The sequence below is a fragment of the Pteropus medius genome, unplaced genomic scaffold (assembly GCF_902729225.1).
Source record: "Pteropus medius unplaced genomic scaffold, Ma_sr-lr_union100, whole genome shotgun sequence".
Classification (NCBI taxonomy): domain Eukaryota; kingdom Metazoa; phylum Chordata; class Mammalia; order Chiroptera; family Pteropodidae; genus Pteropus; species Pteropus medius.
Genome location: NW_024349803.1, coordinates 2,743,432 through 2,760,296, shown reverse-complemented (window position 1 = coordinate 2,760,296; position 16,865 = coordinate 2,743,432). Strand labels below are relative to the sequence as shown.

Sequence of the window (16,865 nt, the reverse complement as noted above, 5' to 3'; positions counted from 1 at the left end):
CTGTTCCCATCTCCCAGGTGGAACGGGATTCCGCCAGTGCCCAAAAGCAACAGTAATTGTTGTAGTTACCCCCATAAGAATATGCCTATGTACCATAAGAGAAAAAAAGGGCGAAGAGAGTCCAGGGAAAGTTTATGGTTCCTCCTTCTGTGGCTGCTATACTCTTCTCCCCCAGATTTTCTCTGATTGGCTGCTGGGGTTCATGAAGAAATATCCACACAAGAGGGTATGGTGATCTGTTTTTGTGGCTCCCCCAGGGGCTTCACCTTTTCCCCACCAGTACACCCTTAGACTCCATCAGTTCAATGATCATTTTAATTGAAATCTTCCAACACGTTTCTGGCCATGTCTTGCCAAGGTAAGTCAGGAGTACTTGTATCTTGCCTCTCTATGCAAGAGAGAGGTGTCTATCTCTCCCAAGACTCTGGGGCCAGTTCATTACCCTAAAATTTAAGCACTCGATGGGTTCAAAAAATGTAGTGAACTTGCTATTTGTCCAGCTTTTTATTTTTGTATATTTGGGAATGATTTTTTCCCCAGCTCTCAACATCTCAGATCAGAAACCAGAAGCCATCCCAACTATTTCTATTTAACTCTATGTACTATGGTTTTCAAAGCTTACTATAATAACTTTCCACTTAAGTTCACCCATTCATCAAATGACCAGCTAAAGCTTACTACATGTCAGGCAATGGGCCAGAAGCCAATGCCTTTATTCTATCAAAGTTAGGCAGCTAAGTAATGTCTACGATATCAAATTCCCCACCAATTTCTAACCTTGAGGATAAGTATATTTAGGTCAGGATTAAATATTTCATGATTACATTTATTCGTAGTAAGGTGTAGATAAATACTGCAGTTTAATTAAAACAACTTAAAATACTTTGCATGGCACTGTAGAGAGAATATAGATATGAGCAAGATAAGGACTTTATCTTTTATCTCTATAATACTTGCTGATAGAGAATAGTTCAGACATATAAAAGACAATGCTGTAGAGTACACATTATTAATAATCCACAGTTTAAAGTACAATGTTATGACATCGATAAATAAACAAGAATCACCATTCATAGGTAACAGATGAAATGAAGTCACAATGCTTCAGGAAAAATGGAGATTTCCATGCCAAATTGACCCTGTAAGTTTATAACAAATAGAAAACAAGAACAGAATTTTTAAAAATCCAGCAGACTATATCAGATTCAATGATATAATGAGAATGTATTATATGGAGTTGAGGAATGGAATTCCTTCATGGAATATGGTCTATTTCTTATCTGAACCTTTAGCACTCTGGTGGTAAGTACTCAGTCCTAAACCCTAAAAGCAGAATTTTTCAGCACATCAGATTTTACTGAATTCAGGTACTTTGAGCCATTTCTGTTCATATAAGAAATTAAAGTATATATGCCAAATAATGAATGCATTATGTGGAACCAACAAATATCTGTAAGAAGGATCAGATATTTGCAAGTCTAACCACTATCGTCTCTGCATATAAGAAAAACTATTTGGTTAGTAAAGGAGGGTTAGAAGACTAATTTTAATGGATTTATATTTTTCTACTTGATGCATTCATCCTTCTACATCTTTGGAGATAACTGCTGAGAACATTGTGGTTTTTTAAAACAACTGCTCCTCTGTAGCTAATGTTCAAATGATTACTACCAATACTTACTTCTTTCCATTTCCAGCTGACCCTCATTCTCATAGATTGTTATTCTCTGGGTATGTTAGTATCATTAGTTATATTATAGCCAAGTTATTAATCACATCTCTCAGTCATTTTGCCTCTCTACTATGACCGTTTCTACTATGTTATCTAGTAGATTTTATATATATATAAGATATAACTTTATAATTTACATAGATTTTATAATTTGATTCTCCAAAAGTAATGTTTTCAAAATTTTTTGTGTATGTTCCACAATCATTTATTTTAACATATATATTCTGAAAGGACAAAAGATGATGGATCACTTAAATACCACTTGAATATCAAACTCAGAGTGACAAAAGTTAAAAAAAAAGATACTACACAGAAATGTTGGTGATTATACAACAATAAAAATTAGCTTCAATATAATAGTGGGTTAGGGAGATTATTATACTAGCACATGCATGATTCAATCTTTTGATTAAAAAAGCACTATACTTAAGAGTTATAAAAAGCTCAGAAAACTGGAAACAGAAATGCAGCCTAGGATAGATTATTCAGACTAATATACAAGTCTTGGCATGAATAATAACAGAACTGTAGTTGATCCACAGAACAGTTGGATTATGAACCAGAATATGCAAATCAGGTAACTATTTATGATAATTATTAAAATGTTAACTTGCAAATAAAGCACAGAAAATAACATTCCACAGTAGGTTGATTCAAGCACAGTATAGGACAAGGCAGTATAATTAGAAATATATGCAGTTTATGGTATGTATTACTCTCAAGCATGTTAATACCAAAGTAATAGTACAAGCACAATTTAACTTCATTTTAAGTTAAGATAATTGTTCATGTTCTACACATATGCACATACTCGCGTGCGCACACACCTGTCTGGTTGAAAGTTTCCTTACATTTCCAACAGGTTTTGTTAATATGTTCTTATATATTTACTTGGGCTTCTCTCAAATCCCAGACTTAGAAGTTTTCACTCTTTTACCTCTACATTTGATAGTCATTGAGTTGGGCTGATTTATTGTTCACAATGCTTATACTGTCCTTCATTTGCAAAGCCACCACACTGCTTTCTTTGGTCATAGCCTAACCCATGGACTGCTACTTTTCAGAAGTTTCAGTATCTGCTTTCATTTTCTCCCTCAATAGTTCTAAAAACAACTACCAGAATAATCTTCACATAAATAATCACGTTTATCAAGGTAAGCTATAAGTTAAGGGCTTGCGATGCTGTCTACGTGTGTGTATATGTTTTGTTTGACCTGATTACAAATTCAACCCTAAACACCCATCCAAAGCATCACGGTCTTTGTGAAGTGGTCTCCTGTCTTCCCCAATCTCCTTTCCAGAATCTCAATGTTCCAGAAAGAATGTTGGTTCTCCTCATACCCATCACCTCATTTTATACAGTCCTTTCAATTTGTCTTATCTATGCATTAAATTTATGCTTTCATTCTGTTCTTTATTGCTTCTAACAGATATTTCAATTCAGCTATTATATTTCAAATTCTTATACTTTTTTTCCAGCTCCCTCTTTATCTTTTCCTATATCTTAGCCTGATTTCTTTTCACCTCAATCTTTTAACATCTTTCATACATTGTTTTAAAAGAACATGTATGCTCATTGAAAATACTAAGCATTTTTTAATAAAATGTACTTTCTTTTTCTAGATTTAAACCGTTTTTATCTAGATTTTTAAAATCTAGATTTAAATCATATATCTATGAATATATCTTTACTCTGTCCTCTAAGGATAATGCTCCCCTTATTTTATATTTCATATAACTGAATCTTTTGGTCTTTGACTATTTACTCATTCTTGAAGAAGTCAGTTCTACTCTTTCTTAATAAATGGGAAAGAAGGAGATGGTGGTGAATTAATTTCCTTGGTTTCCTCCATTATCCACATATTGATATTTAAACCTTTCAATCTTAACAACCTTGACCAAATTTCTAATAGTAGCTGTCATTTGCTTACCATGGCTCTAAAGAAGAGAGCTCACCTGGGCTCTACTGCTTCCTGTCTATTTAAAATTGTAAATCTTGGATAAACTGAAGCATTACCTTTTCTTTAAAGACATAGCAATTAAAAATACAATGCCAGACTGCACAGATCCCATGGTTGTACACACCTTCCTGGCACTAATTTTCCTATTTCAGAATGCAGTGTGCTTTGACCATAACTTTATTATCTTGGCCACATTACATTATTGGGAACTTCCCTGCTGAATAAAGCAAGGCACTAAATGGGTGAATAATAGGTAGTAAGAGATCAGCATGGTCATGAAATGGTCCTGTCACAAAACAACTCCTTCAGGGCAGGAAAAGACTTCTTTCTTCAAAGACTTGGTTTCTCAAAGGTATAAGCATGCAATGGATTTAAAAAACAACTCAAAAAAAAATAAAAAATAAAAAACCTCCTACCACCATTCCATTTTACCCTATTACCATTCTGCTTCTAAACCTCATCAGCATTTTGGTTTGTAGAAATTCTACAAGCATTTTGAAGGTAGCATGAGAAAGCATGGCCTGGGTGTCAAAAAGCTGATTCAATCCTCAACTTGCTGGTCCCATTTTGTCTACTTCCACGTTCTACTGCATTAGTTACTGTGGTCCCTCAGCTCAAGCTCATATTCTCAAAGATCCTGTGTTCTGGCGGTCATGAACTCTGAGAGACTTCACTGTTCAATAAATAGGACTAGTTTAGGGTGAAGTGAATGAATAAAGTTAGCTCTTAAAATTAAGCTCATAAAATATATGGGGAGGCCAAAAACTCAGTAAGATAAAAATGTTTTTATGTAATATTTTTTTAAAAATCACACCAATACAAAAAAAAAAGTGGTTATGAAAATACCAAAATTTTATATGAAGACAAAATCATTAACATTGCTAGTCTAAGCCATGGCAAAGGAGAAATCAGTAATATGATCTTTTCACTTGTCTCACCCTAGTCTTGGTCTTGAAACAAATATCTGAACAACTATACTTTCTAGCCACTAAGCTCTGCTGTGGTTGTTGTAGAAGGCAGAACATGAAGCTTGAAGATAAGATCGACACAATTTCATGTGATCCTATATTAACTGTATCCTCTTCTCATAGCTGTTGGTGATGTCATTATTAATTTAATTCACACTTTATTTCTCAAGTTCCTTATTTGTATTTGCCTTTCTCACTCTTAATAAAATAAACTGAAATCAAGGTCATGAAGACGAGAGTTACTGGTTTTCCTAACTGATTGTTCCACTCTAACAAAAGATGCCCCTACATACTTCTTACTAATTAAAACTTCACTGAATATTCACCCACATCTTTCTACTTCTCCCTTATCTCAGAGAAAGCAGCATCCCTATAGTCCACCAAGCATTTTATTCTCTCCCTATAAGCATCCCTACAGTCCACCAAGTATTTTATTCTCTCCCTTCTCCTCTACTGGTACCTTATTCTATAAGTACTTTTTTTCTATATCAACTTCCAATCCTTCCCCTTTGTTGATTCCTTCCTCTCAAGAGAAATTGCATCCCAGAGCCTTAAAAAATCCTTTCTAGAGCTAGAGCATTCTTTCTTTAACCTTATTTTCACTTACTTCACCACTGCTTAAAACAGTGGTATACGGACATTGCTTCCACTTTCTCATTTTCTTACCCATACATTTGCCATTGATGGATTTTGTCCCCAGCATCTGATTTAAACTACACGAAAATCATCTATAGTTTCTTATCTATATGCCTTCTCATCTATAATCACTTTCTCATCTATATCCTTCTTTCATTATCAGTAGTATGTCCCTTCTTGACAGCCTTGTCACCTCACAGCTGACTGAAATAGTCTCTTAACTGGTGACCTAGCTTTCTAACTAATTTTCTTGATTCCATCTGTTTTGTAATCCATTCTACACTGCGCCACTCACATTATTTCCTTATATCTTCACCAGCACCAACAAGAAATCTATGCTGCACTCAATCCCAGATAATCGCCTTTTTCAACATGCTGTGTATCCCTTGCTGCCACCTTTGATTTTACAGCCCCCTATATTTTGATTAGTCCTCCCATTCCTTCCTAGTAAAACCCTAGCCATGTAAAAAAATACATTTTAAGTGAGATCTTTACTTTTCTCATTAAATTGTAAATTCCTTGGATCTAGGGGTATTCTCATTTATCTTAGTATCCCCAGCACCAAACAAATAAACAAAGGCATGAACTCATGTTAACAAAAAACACACATATAGGTCATTACCACATAGTACAAACTACCTTGTTTAGAAAACTTAAGCTATATGGTAAATAGTTTAGTTTTCTTTAAGATATCAACAAGTTTCATCAAAAATTTATAATGTATTTAGAAAGAAAGAAATTTTCAAGCGAGCAAAGTCAAACTGTGATTCTCACCGAACAAGTCTAAATCAGGGGTCTAGAAAGTACAGCTGTTTTTATGTAGCCTATGAGCTAATAATGGTTTCTAAATTTCAAATTAAAAAAAAAAAAATCAGAGGAGAATATTTCGTGACACACAAAAACTGAAATTCAAATTTTGGTTATCATAAAGTTTTACTGGAACACAGCCATACCCATTCATTTACATGTTTTCTGCGTCTGCTTTTGTGTTACAAGGACAGAGTTCAGTAGTTGCTACAGACCACATGGCTACAATGCCTAAAATATTTACTATCTGGCTATTTAGAAAAAAAAAAGTCCACTCCTGGTCTAGATCAACAAAGTAATGCCTTGAGAAACCTCACCAGCAGAAAGTAAGGGGTGATGCACAAGACAAGAAGAGGCTCTGGTTGTTGCTAACCACAGGCCCTGCACAGGGCTCTGTGTCATTTTTACCTAATAGCCATTTGTAATAAAATTTGAGTTTCAGCGTAAAAAGAAAAGAGAAGAGAGAAAAGAGAAGAGAAGAGAAAAAAGAAAAAAGAAAAAAGAAAAGAAAAAGAAAGAAGAAATGAAAGACAAGGCACAGCAAGGCTTTGGTGGTTGCAGCAAAGAACACTCCTTCTTTAATGTCAAACGGAGTTTTCTATGAGAGGAAAAGCTTAAAAAGAGTCATAATCTACTAGCTGACAGAAAGCAACCAGCTGAGGAATAAAAATTTGATTGTTCACTTTTAAATTATACCTCACTCTCAAAAAAAGAAACTGACTCACTCCACTCTCCACCCACAAACATACACATACTTATTTTCAATTTATATACTTCATAAACATGGATAAACTTATACCTAACCTCTTGCTGTGGCAAAAAAAGCATATATATCTTATTCTCCAAATAGATCATATAGTTACATTATCATAAACTGAGAAATATTTCAAGAAGCAATGGTTCCTACTGTGTAACTATTGAGAGTAAGAAGAACTCAATAGCAAACATGCCCAAACTCAAATCTTTGTTTTTGGCATCCACTCTCTAGTGTATACACGGTAATTGCCAACTAAAGTCAATTAAACAAAGTAATTCCTGTAGGATCATATTTTTAGCCAAATTCTTCTGGTCAGACCATCAAGAAGTGATATTACTTCAATTCAGATGTTGTGAAGGCCTGACTTGCCTCACAATTGATACACACAACTGATTACACACTCTCTTCATAGTTTCCAGATCCTTGCCATATTTTGTGACGCAAAACTCTGAGGTATCAACACAGTACTTTCTCAGATGGATTGCTTCTTGAAAAATATTCTGGCTCTGCCTATAAGCATCCCTACAGTCCACATCAGTGGAAGAACAGGTCCCAGCGAGAATACAAATCAGTGTTCTCATATCGTGATGAAATGCTACTGCCTTGCCTTAAGCATGTTTGCTAGCTAAAAAAGTCGAGTCAGTCCATTTAGTAAAAACTTAGTGAGCCTCTGCTATGTGCCTCGGGGAATTCAGGGATGAAACACACAGCCTCTACTTGAAAAGAAAAAAATAGTTTAGTTCAGAAAATAGATGCGTAAACCAAATATAAAGAATATCTATACAACACACTCCTAAACTGAAAACTCTATCGTTCCTGTTAAATAGTTGAGACAGCCAAAGTTTAAGAAAACTCATCTAAGGCAATGTGCAGGCAAACTTTTTTTTTAATTACCACAATTCCATTTCTCTCCTCTACTTATATACTTCCTCTTCTCTCTAACTCCAGGAAACAGTAATAGGAATTTTAGATATGCAGTTTATTGGCTCACAGTATAATTTGGGTTGGGAGATAGTGATCAAATACATAGGCTAGCCATCATTTACTTTAAGGAATCTTTTTTTCTCTCTTTGATCTAGTCAGACCACTAGACAGATTCTTATAGAAATAAAGAGTCTTAGATTTCATTGGCTTTAGACTCTTTCCTCAGAATTATAATTTGTCTTTAGGAATTATATTCTTAGTTTTGTTTTTGTTTTTATCAAAGGTGACTAAAGTAGTTCACGTTCAACAGGAATAGTTAAGTTACTGAAATATACCAGGACTGGAAATTGTATCACAAAAAAATTTTTAAAGTTTATAATGAAAACAGGGTGAGGAAAACTGAATTTTGGAAGTGAACTTTTTAAAGCCCCAATAAATAGTTTATATTTTTTAAAAATAAAGTAATAATATTAAAAAGAAGATATGCTTTATTTTTTATATTAAGTATTACTAGTGGGTATGACACAATTAATTGCCATATATCAACTCTTGTTTTTTAAAACCTATCAGGCTTTTAAAATTTTAATGAGATAATTATAAATACTTTGCTATAGATAAAATGAACACTAAGAAGTATTTTTTATTGTTGTTATTCTGGGTCTTATCCTTCATTCAGTTGTTTAGTGCTCTTCCGATTTTATCAAGTAGGATGCTTACTCTTCTGCCAGCTTCTGCCAGCCCTTAGCCCATCCTCAGTTCCCTCCTTCCTGACACTGAGGGAGTAGTTACAAGGTCTAGATTCAGTCTAGGTTTCATTACAAGCACCTGTATGCCTTCTGCTCCGCCTCCTTCTTTGGGACACATACAAAACGTTACAATTATTCAAGACTACGCAATGATTAATAAATAGTTTTATGAATATTTATGCATTTTCTTTAAAAATATACTTATCAATAACCTTTACCTAAGATCAACGATTATTATATTAAGAGCCAATTTACTTAACTGCTTTTGACATTAATACGAAGAAATACTTCCTTAGAAATGGTGCTTTTCCTTTCATTAAAGGATGAGAATTATGTAACCTATAGTGTTAAATCTTTTATCCAAGAACCAAAGGCTGTGTAAAAAGCTGTGTCTTTGGTGTGTTTCATTCCATTTACTACAATCATTTAGTGCGATGTGCCCTGGTGCTGGGGATACAAAAGTGTACAAAACAGACAAAGGGATCTACTGCTTGTTTAAAACTGTCTTTTTAGAAGTTTTTGAATTACTACTTCTCTTTCTATACAATTTTGGTTCTACTTGATCAGACATTTTTAGTTTATAGACTGTTTCACTCCTAAGCTAACCCCCAAAAAAGGTATTTTTGGCCAACATTCACTTCTGTGAGTTGTCCTGGAAATTAAAATTCCTACCTCCAAGGGAATTTGTATAGGAATATATGCTATCAAACCTTTATAAGCAAGTTAGTATCTTTAAAACAAAACTACCAGTTTGTGATTATCAGAATTCCAAACCCAGTCAATATATATTTAAACAAACTGTTGCATTAACTAGTACCAGATCACATAATATGAAATTCTGATTGTGAAACTCTGTGCTCATATATAAGCATTGAGAGTAATAAAGTCCTAGGAGTACCTGTAGGGTTCTGGCTTTACTTGAATGTGTGTAAACACGTACCTTTATCTAAATGCCTTTGCTTCCCTACAACAGCAAGTAACATAAATTCAGAAAAAAAAATTTTTTTCCTCAGTAAGATCTAAACTGATATTTAGTTCTGCAACCTCCTGACTCATACATACACAATTCCCTTAGACTACAATATTTACTTCTTCTTTTCTAAAGCAATTATCACTTTCTAAGACACTTTATGTTAACTCTTCATTATGCTTCTATTTTACTATCTCCTGCTAGAAGGTAAGCTCCATGAGGGGAAGGATCTTTGTTTTGTTCGTTGATTTATCTCATGCACCTAAAAGACAGCTGCAGAACTCAGAAGGCATAATCAACAACCCTGATCTACAAAACGATGGGCACAGGCTGTCTCACCAAACCAAAAACATAATTCCTTTGAAACTATAGACTTCTTATTCATTAGTTTATTTCTAGAGAAAGAAAAGCTCTCCTCTTACAGATGTGGGCACTGACTGATCCCCTTGTGCCTTTAAATAGCAAATCTCTGAACCTGCCACAGCAATAATACTTAAGACTCTAAAACAGGAAATCAAAAGCCATATTCCTCTTTCCATCTACCTCAAATTATTTGAGCCTTAAGGAGAGAATTAATAGTTCTGAAAGTCATCTCTTGGCTGAGAGGCATCAGCACAAAACTGGAGACCCCCGATATCCAACTAGTGTTTAAATATGTTTTCTAATGCAGTTCCACAATAGTTTATGAATACTAAGGGCCAGGAAAACATATATATCAAGAACTGAAAAAAAATGTTAAAAAGATACATTCTAATCAAAAGCAGTAGTATGAAATGAAGAAATAGAAATTTCATTGTTAGAAGCTAAATATAGAGAGGATATCTAGTATATTTAGAGTCCAAATTAACTGCTATGTCACATCTTTACTTCCTAAAGAAATTTCCTATAACCATACGCTGTTTTACAATGTAAAAAATGAGATTTCCGACAGAATCTTACCCCATGTCTAGCCCCAGATGCACAGCGACTCATTCGCATGTTTCACCATTTATTGTATGTGAGGGCTATCCAGCCTGTAGACAATTCAATTAATCTTACAACTGATGTACAAAAAATCTCCAACAATAACAACAACGACAATAACAACAACAAAAAAAAACAGATGTGGCATTAAGATTTACAAAGTTATTGAAACTTTTTAACAAGTAAAACGCATCTTTACTTAGCTACACCAGAATGAGGAATAAAGGGGTTTACATATGTTCCAATTCTAAACCTATCAATCAAACCCATGTTATTCCTTTGGGAGCTTATTTACATGCATATTTATCAGCCTCACATGCTAATTCCCTGCTGTTTTATGCCTGCGAGGCATGTTTATGAGTCATAATTGTTGATCTCATTTGATGTATTTCACTGAAGGAAGACATTATTCAGTTATGTGGACTAATGTCAATGAGTTACGATGACCTGATCTTCCGAATGCAACTTGCTCTTTAATTTTTATTAGGACATAACTTATTGTACAGGAAAAGAAGTGCACTAAAATAAAAAATAAATGTTTTATATAAAGAATTTAGTTAATCATCTCATTTTTGATCCACCTTACCCTTCATATTCAATCTGAAATGTGGCTATAAAATTCATGTCATTCATTCGGTCATTTTCCCAACACTTGTGTACTGAACCTTAGCTTCATAATCTGCACTTTACTCTAACTTTCAGGAACCTCATCCAGTTCACACTAAAACATGTTTTTATTCATTTACTCTACTTCAATATCCCTTTACTATCATTCTGTTGTTCCCCTCAGTCATGATTCAGTGACTTTTTTAATCTGCACTACAAAATCTGACTAGCCAAGCTATTTTCTTCAACTCACTTGAAATGTTACTGAAGGCAGGAAGTCCTCCTAAAATAGGTCAGTTGGGTAATGAGTAACCATTTCTGCATTCATTCAATCCCTTAGAAATTGTTAAGTATCCACTGTATATTTCACAATATTATTAATTTTCTAAAAAGTAAAAACACTATATCCAATATATACAATTTAGTGGTGGCATTAAGGGATAGTAAGAGATAAGATTTTGTTATTGTGAAAGAGAAATGGAATATATTGCAGTGTACCTTTATTTCTGCAGATAATTCTAAATTAGTGTTGTGCTTTATAATAATGGAATATAACTTAGATAGATGACTATACAACATATGTAATAATATCACAAGGGCTGTGAAATAATCGCTTTGACACAACCATGAGAAATCTGACAGAAAAATAAAATCAATTTTTGTGACACGGCTTTGTATAAGGAAAACGGTTTATGCTTTTCCCTGTCCAGCACTTTTTGGGTATGAGTATTTCATTCATTGCAAGGGATTACACCATCCTGGATTCAATAGGCACCCTGACTCTAGTGGGAGCAGGAGAGCATGAAGCCTACCTCTACTCTTCTTCTAGGTGATCAAACCACTGGAGTGACAGCTAGAGTGAACTGGAGCCCAGATAAAGTATTAAAAGATAGGCATATGTGGCATACAGATAATTGCAGAATAGTAGTCATTCTCTCTCCTCTTGACCTATACTTGAAAAATAAAAGCTATGAAGAATTCTATTTTTAGTTGTACTGGCAGGATTAAAATCTTAGGATGAAATAAAATAACACATTCTTATGCTCTTATGTTCAAATAATTTTTTTAGAGTTTAGCTAAGCAATAAACTAAAAAAAAAAAAAAAATTTTTAAGGGACGAATCATAAGTACGAAAAAAAACGAAACTACTTAGATTTCCCAATTTCCTAGCATTTGCAAAAGATTTAGAAAAAGTTGATGATAGTACTATACAAACAGCATTTTAAAAAATTTAGAATAAATTGATACCCAGTTCATACATTCACAGTACCATAAAATTTAAAAGGTACTTTAGTGCATTAGAACCTACATGTGTTCATAGAATTTAATTGATTCTCTTTCAACCGCAGAGACAAATCCAACCAAATTACACATTTACTACAGTAGGAGGTCAGAAAAAAAAGTTAGGAGAATTACCACATAAAGCAATAAATTTATCCTTTAATATACTATAAATAAATGATAAACTACACTAATAGGACATACTAAAGATGGTAATGCCAGTTCCAGGATATTACAGTTTTTCAATGTTCTTATGATTGTTATGTAATTAGAAGAATATTAAAATTCAACACTAATCTAGTGTGTTTTTAAATACACTGAAGTTTTATGAAGGAGATTTTTCAATTAAACACTTCTTCAGGTCTTTACATAGACGAAGGAGGCCTTTTTGCTTTACACCATCTCAAAGAGGTCTTTCCTGCTGTCATTAAAACTGTAACACCCTCCTTCATTTACTTTCTACACTTCTTTCAGGCTTCATTTTTCTCCTTAGCCCTTATCACTACCGAACATATCTATTTTACATATTAATATTGTTTACTGTCTGTCTTACACTAGATTTATAAACTTCATCTTATTTATGTTATTATTTTAATTTTTCAATTATAGTTGATATTCAATATTATATTAATTTCAGGTGAATAGAATTGTAAAGTTCTTGAGAGCAGAGATTAGTGTATATTTTGTTCACTCCCATACCCCAGCATTAAAAGATAGGCATATGTGGCATACAGATAATTGCAGAATAGTAGTTTTTTGTTCACTCCTATATCCCCAGCATCTGTTACAGAGCTTGGCATAGAGTAGGCACTCAATAAATAGCTACTGAATGAAGAAATCAATGAATATTAAACCTTATAATGAATATCTGAGGACAAATGAGGTAAAAAAAAAAAAACAACAAAAAAAACCTGTTTTAATTAACAACCAACGCAGAACACTTAAGGAGAGAGCTGGTACTGAATCTCTGATATTTCATTCGTCCCTATGAAATTCTAAATATTAATATTATATTACTGTCATCAGAATATGTTTGGCTAGGTTAGCATAGCACCTTAACCCACCTACTCAGTCATCTTGCTTGAGCTACTCAATCCCTGAAATACAATGAAAAGAAAAAATATCACCAACTACTATTTCTATAAAAAGCTACAATTTTGATGACCTTCAAAATTATCTCAATTAAAATGTATGGAATAAAAACTGACTATCAAATTGATTAAAATTCTTAAGTGTCAATATCTTGAAGTATATTTGAATCATGACAGATTAAATAAAAGCAATTTTATGTCCCTAATACCCTATTAAAATGTGTGACATTAATAGAGAATTAAATAACTTAGCACATTAATGTAAACATATGAATTAATATGAAACAGATTTATAACACTAAAGATTCTCTTAATATTGTTTCATTCTTTATATATTTATTTCCACTGTATTTTTTTTTTTTTAATGCCTACAGCACCCGGTCTTCCTAGATGGTCCCACATCCAGCTACTAACCAGGCTCCACTCTGCTTAGCTTCTGAGATCAGATAGGATCCGGCTTGTTCAGGGTGGCATGTCCGTAGACTATTTCAACTGTATTTTTGAAACTTAAAGTTAAAAATAAACATGTATAGTACAAAACACTAAACTCTAGTATAGTACGAAAAAATAGTAGGAAAGAGGTTTTTGAACTTTTCTTGTACTTCCACAAATAAAATGTAAAGATGGCTCTGTGGCTCAACATTCTTAATTTTCTTCTTCTATCTTCCATTAAGATAACATCTGTTGTGGCCATGAGTTAGTAAATCAAATTTGATGAGAATTTAATTGAGTATAAGGTAGAAATACCTACTGATGGACAGATTTGCGGCTTTTTCTACTTAATAAAACTTTTTTTTATTTAGAAAGTAAACGAAAGTAGTTTTTGTAAATAGCATAAAATGAATATGCTTGCTTATAATTAAAATGTATAATTAAATATTATTTCACTCTCTTAAAAAAGGTTTGTTTTTTACCTGTTTCTGATACGCATTGGAACAAACATACATATATCCCATGAAGGGAAGGACTCATAAACCACACTTTTACACTAAAAGTATCTTTCACATATGAAGTTTTCTTCTTAAAATATTTACTTAACAATGGTAAAGTGACATAAAATTAAGAGATAAGCAAAGAGACTTTAAAATAGATGCCAACTTATAATTTACTAAATGTCTGCAGAGCCAAAGTCAATGATCATTTGGTAAAAATTGCTCCTTTTATTTAATTTACCATTTGGAAATACAGGATCGACAGAGTTATGCTAGCAAATACTTTTCTGGAATATTGACTACTTATTCATCAAAACAGATTTCTGAGTTACAATACTCAGATAAAAAAAAATTCCTATCATAATCTGAGTTTATTTATATTTGTCCTATTCATCATATTTTTGTTTTTCTTTGGGCAAAATGGGAAAACCATATCCTACTTTGGATTTAATACATTAAGAAAGTTAATGTCTTAGTCCATTTGGATTACTATGATAAAAATACCATAGACTAGGTAGCTTAAACAACAAATATGTTTTTCTCATAGTCCAAGAGGCTATGAAGTCCAAGATCAAGTAGCTGGCAGATTCAGTGTCTGGTAAAAGCCAGCTAGCTTTATGGTTCATAGGTGACTGTGTACTCAGATGGTGGGAAGAGGGAAAGAGTTCTCTGGGGTCCCTTTTAAAAGGGTACCAATCCTAATCATGAGGCCTCTCCCCTCATGACCTAATAATCACCTTCCAAAGGTCCCACCCTCTTAACACCATCACATTGTGGGGTTAGGATTTCAAAACACGAATTTGGGAGAAACATAAATATTCTATCCATTATAGTGAACATTATATAATTTATTATAAATAAGGTCTTCTGTGCTAGTTATGGACAACATTAGCAATATTTGAAAGGTGGGATAAACATGAATACATAAGGTAAAAAAAAGCTGGAAGGTATGTGAAAGAAAAAAACATGAAGAGTAACATTGGAATTATAGAAATATAAAGAACAACTCCAACCTTCACAAGATACTTTTAGACATAGTTTCAGATGAATAAGGACTTTGCATTCAACCAATTAGCCACATTTATTCTATTTTGATGCATCGCTGACAGTGAAAGTAAAATATAGCAAAGGACAGGAAAATCACAAGATTTCAGAAAGAGAAAATAAACTACACTGGAAGGTTAATGGGCAAGGACACATTAAGAGTTTTGATAAATATTGCCAAACTGACTGCCAGAAAGATTATACCAATTTATATTGCCACTAAGAGCATATGAAAATGTCCATCTCTCTGGACCTCAGCCAATGATATTTTATTATTTTTTAATCTTTAATAATTTGGTAAAAAAAAAAAATCATTATCTTGCTTTAATGTCATTCCATCGAGGGAAAATGAGGCCATTCTGCATATAATTATTAAACATCTAAAATACTTTTTAAAGACTGCTTATATCCTTGGTCTTTTTTCTGTGGTGTTCATTTTTCTTTCTAGTTTGTCTGAATTCTCAAATACTAAAAATATCAAACTCTTATTTACCACTCTAAAGATTAGGGTGTCTTGGGGTTCTATCTAGTCCCCACAATTAAATGTTCTCAAAACCAACACCACCCTTTTGTTGACATGTTCCAAATCCATATGTGAAGACTTATCTTCCAAGAATTTGACACATATCTATCTGCTCAGTGAACATCTGACATGTTAGATGTGTGATAAAGGGCAAACAAAAATCTTGATTTCTCCTCCCAACTCCCATTTCATCCAAATTTAATTTTCCCTCAGTTTCTAACATTCTAGTAAATAGCATCATTTAGAATCTTGCTGGATTCCTCTCATATTCACTACCTGGTCATCAATTTATCAATAAGTATTCTTATCTGCTCATTTAAAAAAAATATATATACCTGTTGAATTCTCTTCATGTCTTCCACCACCAATGCAAAGTCACCATCACCTCTATTCTGAAGACAGCATCACTTTGTAACTGATCTCTCTTCTTCCACTCCTGCCTACCCATTATCCACAAAACAGCTAAATAATCTATTAAAATGTGAATCATAATTTTTAATAAAATTCCAGCACAATTATTTGAGGATACAGAAAAGCTGATTCTAAAATGTACATGTAAAGGAAAAGGCATTAGAATAGCCAAAACGATTTTGAAAAAGAACAATGAAGTTGGAGAAACCACACTACCTGATTTACAACTTATTGCATGACAGTGTTTCTCAACCTTTTTTCATCATCATCTCCCTAAGGAAACTTTTTAGATATTTTTTTCCTAATTGCAGCCCATCATGAAATTTTAATCTCACCAATATAGTATATACCTTTTATATACTGTGGTCTTTTGCAGAGCCACAACCATTGTAATGTCTAATATTTTTTTTCAACCACTACGAATACATTTTTACCCCCTTTGGGGCAACATCACTCCCACTGAGAAAGCATACTATTGCTATAGTAATCAAGAGAGTTAAAGTACTGGTGGAG

The 16,865-nt window shown here is 33.3% G+C and overlaps 1 protein-coding gene and 1 pseudogene across 6 annotated transcripts in view; both read right to left on the bottom strand.

Annotated features, from left to right (window-relative positions):
• The window catches only part of TBC1D5 (TBC1 domain family member 5), a 466,695-nt gene that overhangs the window by 248,725 nt on the left and 201,105 nt on the right, over window positions 1–16,865 (bottom strand). The gene's annotated exons all lie outside the window — the stretch shown is intronic.
• On the bottom strand, window positions 13,808–13,926 carry LOC120582655 (uncharacterized; annotated as a pseudogene).